Source organism: Ranitomeya variabilis, chromosome 6 (genome assembly GCF_051348905.1).
Source record: "Ranitomeya variabilis isolate aRanVar5 chromosome 6, aRanVar5.hap1, whole genome shotgun sequence".
Taxonomy (NCBI): Eukaryota; Metazoa; Chordata; class Amphibia; order Anura; family Dendrobatidae; genus Ranitomeya; species Ranitomeya variabilis.
In genome coordinates, this window is record NC_135237.1 from 224,075,513 (window position 1) to 224,087,682 (window position 12,170).

Sequence of the window (12,170 nt, forward strand, 5' to 3'; positions counted from 1 at the left end):
ACTGCGCAGCTCCATAAGTAAGGTAAGAAAATGTTATCATCTTACCTGAAAGTCCCCTGTGCCCAGTCCGGGTCTATACCTCTTGCCGGTCAGGTGTGGTCACCACCGTAGTGTAAAAAGTCCAAGCCCGTATCCACGTATCCAAACCCTGGGAGGTGTCTGCTGTGTGCCGTGTATGTGTTCCATGTTTGTGTAAGATCCGGGAGAAGGAAGGAAAAGTGACTTTTGTTTGTGGTGGCTGGGTAACAGACAGCAGGAGGTCAAATCGCTGAATAAGCTATCACAGATTCCCGTGCAATAGGAGAGACAGGAGGTCTCGGGACAGGCAGTCCCATGTTCCAGGCTCGGATGGTGATGGCTTTGAGGGCTGCCACAGATTCCCGTAGCCGGTGGCCAGTCAGGACGACCGGACCGGAGGGTGGTAGATTTCCCTCTTGTTGTCCTCCTCACTCAGGCGGTCCCGGCATATGTGTGCCAAGTGCGATTGATAGTTGTCTGTTCTCAGAACGGCCTGCACGTGTCACAAAATAATAAAAAGGGCGATTTCTCCTGGACGTCTATTTTGTTTGTTAATGTCACGTTAATGTTGCTTGAGAAGCATACAGTTGTAAAAGAAAGGTTTTTTTCTTCTCTCTCTCCCCTGAACTTCCTCTTTTTCAGTTGCAAGCAGAGATGCATTGTAAATCACACTGTCACATCTGTTTTTTTTTTCCTGACTGTTTTCAGCTGCAATGCCGGCTATGTGCTTTTTGTGAAGAAGTGAAACAAATTGTATTTATCATTTTTGGTGCGACATACGTGTTTTCAGATACGTGATTTTAGTGACATTGATTGCAATAGCATACGAAAGGGGGAAGTGTGTGTCTCTAACTGCGTCGAGCGCAGAGAGAGGGGAGAAGGAAAATATATATATGGCTTTTTTATTGTTTTTTCATATTTTTTTTTTTTTTTTTAAAGTTTTCCAAAGTTTTTTCTTTTATATCAAAATTTTGAGTTTTTGATCATTTTGTTTTTTCTTTTTTTTCTCTCCTGGAGTTTTATATACTCATTTTTAGAAGTTTTTTTAGTACTGTTTTCTTTTTTCATTTTTTTGTGTTTTTCATTTTTTTGCTCTTGCCATGGGGAATAAAGTGGCCAAGCAACAGGAGAGTCTTTTATTTCCTGATGAGCAAACAGCCCCCTAGATAGTGGCAGAACACGAAGGTGTTAAGTATGTGAAGAATTTTGGAAGGTATAAAGTACGTGAAATTCATAAGAATGGCACACTTCAAGCTGCGGAGTGGCATGACGTAGAAAGGAAAATAAGGGAAGTTAGCTGATGTTAAATTGCTGAATACTAATACATGGTATGAAGTAGCAGCAGAGCTTACATCGTTTAGGTGGTACAGAAAGTTATGTGAGCAAACCAGGAAGTGTTTTTTGTGTGTATAAGACGGAAAATATTGGATCTGTGCAGTCTGCTTTTAGCAGAATCTATGGTATAGGGAGGTTTTGCACAGTATGTGGTGCACCCCATCTCTCCCTACAGGGAGAAGGCATCATTGCTCCACTCTATTGTTCTCATTCTGTTGTCAGTCTTTTCTCTCCGCATTCTTCTCTCTCACTCTTTTTTCCTCTCCTCTTCCTCCACACTTTTCTCTTCTCTCTCTCCCCCTCTCTATCTCTCTCCTTCACACCTTCCATCTTCTCCTCCCTCTCCTCCTTCTCCACATCCATCTCTCCTCCCTCTTCTCCTCACCCTCTCTCTCTCTCCTCCTTCTCCACTCCTCCTTCCATCTTCTCCTCCCTCTTCTCCTCACTCTCTCTCTCCCTCTCTCCTTCTCTCCTTTTTTTTTTTTTTTTTAATTTATTTATTTATTTATTTTTTGTGTCATTTTGTTTCGCTATCGTGATTGTATGTTACTTAATTATTTTTTTCTTTGTATTTCTTTGTATTACATATATAATTTTCTGTATTGCAGTAGGTGCGGTTCTCCAATTATATCTTGCATTTATTTCACCTGTGACGGATGCTTTTATATACGAAGCGCTCACTTGGATCACTTGCTGTGGACTAAGAACATTCAGTGTTCGAAACGCGTTGAGCTGTATCATGGTTGTCCTTCCATTTTTTGGATATTACTGATTTTTGACATGCAGTGTTTCCTCTCTTTTTAAAAATAATTTGGAATAAAGAATTTTTGATTTTATACATTTTCCTGAGCTGGATTATTTTTTCACTTTCATTGTTCCCAGAGAGCTTTGGCAGAAGCCATTTCCGTGCTCGGACTGATTATAACTCATGGAGAAGGGTGAGCTGAAATTTTGTGTGTGTTTTTCCTGAGCTGTCTGTTACCTGATGTGTCTGGGGGCTGCCCACTGCATTGTGTGTAGTGGGATTTTCACCTTCTTTCCCCGATATCACAACTGGCAATGGCTGGACTGTGCCAGGGGCATAGAAGGGAAACCTTGTGCTGTAAGCACCACATTGTTTGAATTGGGCCAGCCGGCAACGAAGAGGAAGAAAAAGAAGAAGAAGAAGGAGGGGTTGATGAGTGAGGAAAAAGTATTCCTTTTTCCTCACTCATCAACCCCTCCTTCTTCTTCTTCTTTTTCTTCCTCTTCGTTGCCGGCTGGCCCAATTCAAACAATGTGGTGCTTACAGCACAAGGTTTCCCTTCTATGCCCCTGGCACAGTCCAGCCATTGCCAGTTGTGATATCGGGGAAAGAAGGTGAAAATCCCACTACACACAATGCAGTGGGCAGCCCCCAGACACATCAGGTAACAGACAGCTCAGGAAAAACACACACAAAATTTCAGCTCACCCTTCTCCATGAGTTATAATCAGTCCGAGCATGGAAATGGCTTCTGCCAAAGCTCTCTGGGAACAATGAAAGTGAAAAAATAATCCAGCTCAGGAAAATGTATAAAATCAAAAATTCTTTATTCCAAATTATTTTTAAAAAGAGAGGAAACACTGCATGTCAAAAATCAGTAATATCCAAAAAATGGAAGGACAACCATGATACAGCTGAACGCGTTTCGAACACTGAATGTTCTTAGTCCACAGCAAGTGATCCAAGTGAGCGCTTCGTATATAAAAGCATCCGTCACAGGTGAAATAAATGCAAGATATAATTGGAGAACCGCACCTACTGCAATACAGAAAATTATATATGTAATACAAAGAAATACAAAGAAAAAAATAATTAAGTAACATACAATCACGATGGCGAAACAAAATGACACAAAAAATAAATAAATAAATTAAAAAAAAAAAAAAAAAAGGAGAATTTTGTATGAATATAATATAAATATGACATATCTAAAATAAGAAATAAATTATTAATGCAACATAATTTCTTTTTTAAGGTTTAGACCTGTAGGAGTACGTGTGTCAAGTAAATAAATCCAGAATGCTTCAGTGTCCCGCAGTTTTTTTTTCTCTATCTCCTCCTCGTATATCCCTATGGACTTGTTCAATGGCATATACTCTTAAATGTGTAGTTTGTCTGTTATGTATATTAATAAAATGATTTGAAACATTAGAAATGTAACGTAAAGTAGGTTGAACAATGTCATTGAGATGCTCCCGAAATCTTTCTTTTAATTTTCTAATAGTGGAACCAACATACAACAAATTGCAGTGTATGCATTCAATGATATAGACCACATGATCAGAGTTGCAATTCATAAAATTCCTCATGGAAAAAATCCTTGCGTCATTAGAACCGCAAAATGTTGATGTTTTTTTCACATATGCACATGTTTTACAAGGATATGTGCCACATTTAAAAAAAACCTTTTGTAAGTAACCAATTTGAAGGATTTGCATATTTTTTAGAATGCACAAAATTCGGAGAAAGAATATTACCCAAAGTTGGAGCACGTCTCGATACAATGCGGACCCCGTTTTGAAGAATTGTGTCCATAATATGATCATCACGTAAAATATTCAGATTTTTTGACACGATATTTGAAATAGACTTAAAATGTGTGCTGTACGTAAGCACTAATACTGGTTTATCCAAAGCATTGCGATCTGGATTTTGTGATGTATGATTTGAGTGAGAGGACTGAATAAGATCTAATCTAGACCTATTGTGCGCTATATCAAAAGCCCGGTCCAGAGACCAATTTGGATAGTTTCTGTTTTTCAAACGTTTTTTAATGACATGTTTTTCCTGTTCAAATGCTAAATCATTGCTGCAGTTCCTTCTGGCTCTAATAGCCTCTCCCACTGGTATTGCATGAATTGTGTGGGATGGGTGGAAGCTCTGAGCGTGTAGGATAGTATTCCCAGCACCTGGTTTGCGGTATGTGCGACTTTGGACAGTTTGATGTGGTAACCCCGTAAGAACTAAATCTAAAAAAGATATAGAATTATAATCGGAAAAAAAAGTGACCTTAAGACTAAAGGGATTATTATTCATGTAAGATGAAAATTGTTTAATAGATTCCTGATCTCCGTTCCATACCAGTAGTAAATCATCAATATATCTGGAAAATAATTGAATATGTTTAGAAAAAGGATTATCTGCACAAAAAATATATTGTTCCTCCCACCATGACATGACTAAGTTTGCTACAGAAGGTGAGAATTTGGCCCCCATGGAAACTCCACTTTTTTGCAAAAAAAATTTGTTTTCAAACATAAAATAATTGTGTGACAACAAAAAAGATAGAACTGAGATAATAAAAGACTGTAAATCATTAGAACAGGAACTATAATTTTTGAGATGATGGTGTACTGCATGTAATGCAATCTGGTGTGGAATGGACGTATAAAGCGCAATAACATCACATGTAAGCCAACACCAGTTAGAATTCCATTTCACATTTTTAAGCATATTAAGAACATCTCTAGAATCTTTGAGATGACCTGGAACCCTCTGTACTAAAGGTTGCAGGATACTATCCAGCCATTCCCCCAAATGTTCACTATAGGACCCTATACCTGAAATTATAGGACGCATGGGCGGTGGTGTGACATGTTTGTGTGTTTTCGGCAGACCGTATAAAAACGGAATCCTTGGATTATCGACATATACATATTCAGCCTGTTTTTTGGTAAAAAATTTTTGATTTAAACCAATGTCAATAATCTCCTTGCAGAGTTTGAGATATTCTGAAGTTGGATCAGATTTCAGCTGAATATAAGTGTCTTGGTCTGATAACATATCAAACATAGCTTTCATGTAATCACATTTGTTAAGCACTACCACCGATCCCCCTTTATCTGACATTTGGAAAATGATATCAGGATTGCTACGGATATTTACCAGAGATTCTCGCTCACATTTATTCAGATTAAATTTAGAGGCATATATATCTGATTTTAATATTAAATTACGTATGTCCCTTTCCACATTTTCCTGGAATCTATCCATAGCTTGTGTTCTAGTCTGAACAGGGTAAAACGTGGGATTTTTTGTCCTGAATGAGGGAACCAAATTTTCATCTTGCTGAGTTTCTTTCTGAGTATCCAATTCCATAAGACATAGTAGCCCATTTTGTTCAGCAAAATCCATGCCAGAAAACTCATTAATGTTATAGGGCACAGGTGAGTCTGAAGTTTCCTCTTCTGAAAAAAAATGTCTTTTGACTGTCAAGTCTCTCACAAATTTGTTAATGTCTTTAAGTGTAGAAAAAATATCCAAATTGGTGTTGGTGGGAGCAAAATTTAGTCCTCGTGACAATAGTTTTAAATCCGAGCTAGAAAAGACACAAGAAGACAAATTAATGACATCTAGCGGGGTGTTTTGTTGTGACTACTCAGACGATTCTGGAATATAGTTGGCATATCTATGATGTTTTCTGCCGCTCCTCCTGGTGCGTTTTTTGATGCGTTTTTTGAATAACCAGTGTAACTTTGTTTTGATTTGCGATAGTAACTTGTCTGAGATTTAAAATTAATGTTTGCTGATTGTACACGAGTATCATAGTTTGAAGAGTCTACAGAGACATCAGAAGATTCTGGATCTGATGATGAAAACGTAACTTGATTACGATGTGCAAAGGTGCGGTTGCGTCTTTTTAAAATTGCTGTGGACTAAGAACATTCAGTGTTCGAAATGCGTTCAGCTGTATCATGGTTGTCCTTCCATTTTTTGGATATTACTGATTTTTGACATGCAGTGTTTCCTCTCTTTTTAAAAATAATTTGGAATAAAGAATTTTTGATTTTATACATTTTCCTGAGCTGGATTCTTTTTTCACTTTCATTGTTCAACAGACAGCTCAGCCCTGGGTGCAGAGGGGGGAGGACTGATATCACCATGTATTGATAATGTACAACTTCAGCACCGGTCAGAGCTGCCTACATTCACACCAACATAGAATTATAAGCCTAATCCATCACAGCTTCAGCAAGGGGGGAGACGTCCACACATAAAAAAGCAACTTCTAAGTCCAAAATCAGCCAGTGTATGACCCCAGTACATGCTATTACAACTATTCCTCTGATGAAGATGAAGAGGGAACATCATACATGCTGTCCAGTACTAGAAAAGAAACCCACAGGCACCAAGAATGCAGGGGCAGATAGAGGCACCACAATTACACTATGTGCACTGCACTTCAAGTAAGGTGACAATCTTCCAGACCCAGGGATGCATCCCATGCCATTTTACCGAAGAATGTAGCAGAACCAGTGAAAATATGCAGCCACCTGGAATGATCTCTGGGCCATGAATGGAAATAGAAGCAAGTGATGCACTCTGGCCAATCATGAAGGAACAATTCAAACTTCCAGCAGAATTAGAGGTACACGCTTGGGAGTCAGTGCCACAGCTAATTGAACAGCTCAGAGAGTGGGCCAAAGGCAGATTGGCAGGACAAGCCATGACATGAGCAAAGACAAGACAGAGTCTTTAAAGAAGTTTCAGAGTAATGCAAGTATTCCAAGACTTGGGCTTCACCATTCAAGACCAGATACACAGGCAAATGTTGGCACAGGTCTTTGTGCATGGACTGAGACAGCCAATCAGGAAACCACTGATAGTGGCTAGGCCTAGGAACAGGTCAATAGCAGTGGCAGACCCAGAAAAAATGGTTTATGTGCGCCTAGGAGACTGTTTATTGCCGATTGTCACCAAAACTGCCGCTATTATAGCACCACAAAGAGCGTGAAGAAGGAAATGGGTGCCGTGCTGCTGAGAACGCCAGAAGGGGAGCCAGAGGTGAAGACGCTGCAAAGTGCCGAGCGACACACCGGAAGAACCGCTGCAGACTCCAGAGAGGAGACACCAACCTCAATAAGGTTAGCAGGGGGAAGAAGTGATGGCAGATGCAGCCACAGCCCCTGTAATGCCCCAAGACCTTGGGTTAGATGCAGCCGCCGGTCTCATGGCACCCCTGGGCCTCGCCACGAATGCACCTGCAGGCCCCATCTTACCACCGCAGCTTCAATCAGCAGGCCGGACCCCGCTGCCGCTGCAGTACCCATCATGCCGTTGTCCACAGTAGCCAAAGGGATTGAGTCCCAACCAGGGGTGCAGAAGACAGCCCCTCTCATGATGACCACTGACCTGGAAGCGCAACCACCCTACAAAGACAGAAGAAGTGTCAAATGTTACATCTGTGGCAAGTTTGGCCATTACCAGAACCAGTGCAAAGCACCCACGCCCCCGAAGAGACTGGACCCATGCAACCCAAGAGTTGGTCCAGAGAAACAGGTCAAGGAAGAAGTGCAGAAAGCAGTGAAGTACCCCGTCCATAGGACAGAGGCAAGCAAGCCAGGTCCGCAAGACACTAGGCTCCTGACATGTAAAACTTCATCTGCAAGACCAATACCTCAAATTACCCTTAAAGTGGATGGCATTGTCAGATCCAACGTGGTGCAGCCAGAAGTGTGATGACACCTGTGAAACTCGCTGATCCCACCTGCTTATCAAAATCCTATGTGTCTCGCATGGGCATTGATGGTCAAGTCAGACATTCTCAGCTTACAAAGCCACTGAGCGTGTGCACTCAGCCAGGACACTCTATCCTGATCCAGTTTGTGGTGTCAAGGACCTGCCACTCAACCTGCTGGGAGCGAACCTACTGCAGAAGCTGAAGGCAACCACAGTGTTCCAGGAAGATGGGACAGTGACACTTTCTTCATCCCTTACCCAAGAAGAGTCATGCTGGCGGCCCTACAAGAACATTAAGCAACCAATGAGGCCTACTCAAGGAGGTACTGGACGTAGTGCCAGAAAGTCTATGGTCTAAGGGACCCCAGGACATGAGAAAACCTCAAGTTGCCCCAGTACGGGTGTCACTCAAGACAGATACCCCGTACCCTCGTAAGGCCCAGGCCAGGCCTAGAGTCAAGCTGCCTCTGGCCAACTGAAAGTCTACCTGGAAATAGGAATTATTGTTCCTTTCACATTGCCTTGTAATACCCCGCTTTTCCCGATCAAGAAAAAGACTGTAAAAGGAGAGTCAGCCAAGTTCAGAATGGTACATGACCTGAATGACGTGAATGACGCCACAGTGTTTGAAACTGCAATTATGCCGAATCCACACACTCTGCTCTCAAATCTGCCTGCCACAGCAAAAGTGTTCACAGTGACCGACCTGGCTAATGCTTTCTTCAGTGTTCCCCTTCATCTGGAAGACCAGTTCCTGTTTGCCTTAATGCACCAGGGGGGACACCACACATGGACAGTGATGCCACAGTGGGCCCAGAACAGCCCTTCACAGTTCACCAAAGCCATGTCCATGGTCCTCACCAACTGGGTCACAGAACATGCAGAAGTAACCCTGCTACAATACATGGACAATCTACTCCTTTGTGCAATTGACTTTGACACGTGTAAAGCCCATTCCTGCTCTACCTGGCAGAGCAGCACTGCAAGATCTCAAAGAACAAAGGGCAGTGGTGTCTAAAGTGAGTTATGTTCCAGAGACACTGTATTGCTCACCAGGCGAAACGCCTGACAGATGACCGGAAGACCACAGTGGAGAAGATGGTTCCTCCAACAACTCCAAAGGTGCTACAGGCCTTCCTTGGTCTAGTTTCGTATTGCAGAGCCTGGATCCCTGATGCCTCAGTCCTAATGCAGCCTCTGTGTGAATACGTCAGTGTGACCCCGTTCCTCCTGACAGATGCAGCCTTCAGCTCGTTCAAGAAGTTAAAAGGCGCAGTAGTCTCAGCGCCAGCACTAGGCCTATTCCATCTCTACTTGATGAGAAAAGAAGGCCTTGCTACTGCAGTCCTGATGCAGCTTCAGGGGGGAAAGCAGAGACTTTTGGACTACTTTTCAGCTCGCCTGGATCCAGTTGCAAGGGGAGCCTCTTCCTCCCGCATGAGAGCAGCAGTTGCAGCACACGCCCTCCTGGACAGGACTACTGACATCATTGGAAAAACCATTGGAGATCCTGGCTCTGCATGACATCTCAGCAATCCTCAACCAAACCCAGCCAAAACATCTCTCCACCGCCAGGCATCTTCGCCTCCAGTGCTCTCTACTCCTGCCCGACAATGTCACCATCTCCAGATGCACAGTCTTCAACCCGTCCACTCTACTCCCACTCCCAAGGGGGGATACAGATATGGACCCTCAGATAAAAAGTCAGATCAAAATCTGCATGATACCTTTTGCAGGGATCTGAATTTGCTCCGGACGGATGACCATGATTGCTTCAGCATCATGCAACAGGAAACAGAAGGACTACCCAAGGTGGCAGAAGAGCCACTGACCAACCCAGAGTTGATCCTCTATGTGGATGGCTCCAGATTTGCAGATGATGAAGGAAGATTCCACACGGGATGTGCAGTGACCAGCAATCAAGAGATCCTGTGGTCCAGAAGTCTGCCACCCAGTCTGTCAGCCCAGGAAGCAGAACTGATAGCACTGACGAAGGCCTACCAGATGGCGGGAGACAAGACTGAGAAAATGTATACCGATTCAAGGTACTCGCATGGCATAGCACACGACTTCGGACCCATCTGGGTTGCAAGGGACTTCATCACAGCAAGCGGAACAACCGTGAAGCATCATGGAGCCATTAAGGACCTGCTGAATGCACTTCAACTTCCAAAAGTGGTGGCAGTACTAAAAGTCAAAGCGCATGGAAAACTAAGCACAGTATGGAAAAGTGGAAGAGGTCGTAGAGCCGGACGGCTACTACATGACGACTGAAGACAAGAGACCCGACCAAATGACGTCCTGTGATCTGCTCAAAAAGCTGCAAGAGCAAGTCCTAACGGACAAGAAGGAATGCTGGATGCAGAAGAGAGCAACACATGAAGAAGGAAGGGTATACTCAATGGACTAAAAACCCTGTTTACCCCGAAGCATGTACCCTATGGTGGTCCAGTGGGCACATGGGCCCACACAGATTAAAGACACAGATGAATAATCTGATTGGTGCTTACTGGTTCGCTCCAGGGATCCCCACCCTGCCAAGTTCACTAGCAGCTGTCTGACCTGTGGCAAATGCAACCCTGGAAGAATGGAGAAAGTTCCCACACATCGTCTTGCCAGACCACAGTACCCCTTCCAGAGGATCCAGATAGACCACATCCAAATGCCGCCAAGTGGAAGATTCGAATATGCCCTTGTTGTCGTGGACGTGTTCTCAGGATGGCCAGAAGCTTTCCCAGTGAGAAACCAGTTAGCAAAGACTACTGCAAAGAAGCTACTCTCAGAGACGAGATATGCAGCTATGGGGTCCCAGAAGTGATAGAGAGTGACCAGGGACCCGCATTCACAGCAAATCTCACACGAGAGATCTAGTCAGCAGTAGGGTCAGACTTAGGCCTACACACTCCCAATCACACTAATCAGTGTTAGGCACACTCCCAGAGGCCCAGAAAAGCTGTTACCATATGAAATTTTGTTTGGGTCTAGTCCCGGGTAAGGGGTATCCTTTCCCTCAGTAGCTGATTATGCAATATGATACTTTGTCTGCTTATGTAATTGAACTCACCAAGAAACTTGCTAACATCCATTCTTGAGTTTTTTTCTTCATTGCCAGATCCAGATACAGTGTCCGGTACGCACTCCTTGAAGCCAGGAGACTGGGAGTTGGTGAAAAAAAAAAAATTTGTAAAAAGAACACCACTCGATCCCAGACTTGATGGTCCTGTTCAAGTGCTGCTGATGACACCAAACTCTGTGAAACTGGAGGGAAGACCCATTTGGATCCACTCATCGCATTGCAAGAACGCTCCCCTACCAGAAGATGACATCCAAGCCAGAATGATGCCCTGCCTGACTGAATAGATGACCTACCTGATAAAGACTACACATCGCTCACTACACATGCTATTGACTAAGAGACTGATTGCAACGAACCCCCGTTAGGGACAGATCTCCTGACCGCCCATTTGCGAAAAGTCTGTACGGAGTGGGGCGCAGGCGTTAGGCTTGTGTCAGTTCGCCGACAGCACAAAAGAGTTGCAGCGCTTTGGGACAGGAGGCTAGGATTAGGGCAAGTGATATCTAAGGGGGGCTTGTGATAGAAATATATATATCATGTAGATCTCACTTGCATGTATACTGCTCTATAATCATATATACTCATATACTCACAGCTAATATATACATTATAATCAATGGCTTAAAATGGCTGACAATGAAATGATATAAGCCAGACAGATTGTATGGGGGTTTTCCATCTCAAAAGCGGAACTTGGGTCAGATGTCTGAAATAATGCCTATAATATAGCTGAATCTTGCTGAAACGGCAGACCAACAGTGTCAGATGTATTAACTGCTGATCAAATGTCTCAACTTTGTCCTACATGCAGAGAGCTCAATTCTAGTTGCTTGGTCAGCAGTCATATGAGCATTAATCACAATATTCCATATATGTTTAGATAACCAATGACAGAGGAGCTAGACAATATGGTAATTAACTAACCACCCCTAACAACCCCTAACCACTCCTTTCTATTTGCTATCATAAAAACTATGTATGTACAATAAAGTATCAGTATTGATGGAATGTTATTGACACAACATGGTGTGCAGTCTCATTCCTTGAGCGCTCAAAATACTCAGTCTAATTGGGAGCAGCCGCAGCACACACAGAGGGATAAATTTATCCAACCCAAATATTTCCATATCAGGGTCATATATTTAGGAATCAGCAGGGCAAGGAGCCTTTCAAGTCAGCCCTGCACACCTCCCGGGTCACGACTGCTGAGCTGCTGGGAGCATTACAGGAGGGAGGGGGCTCCTGTGTGTGAATAGC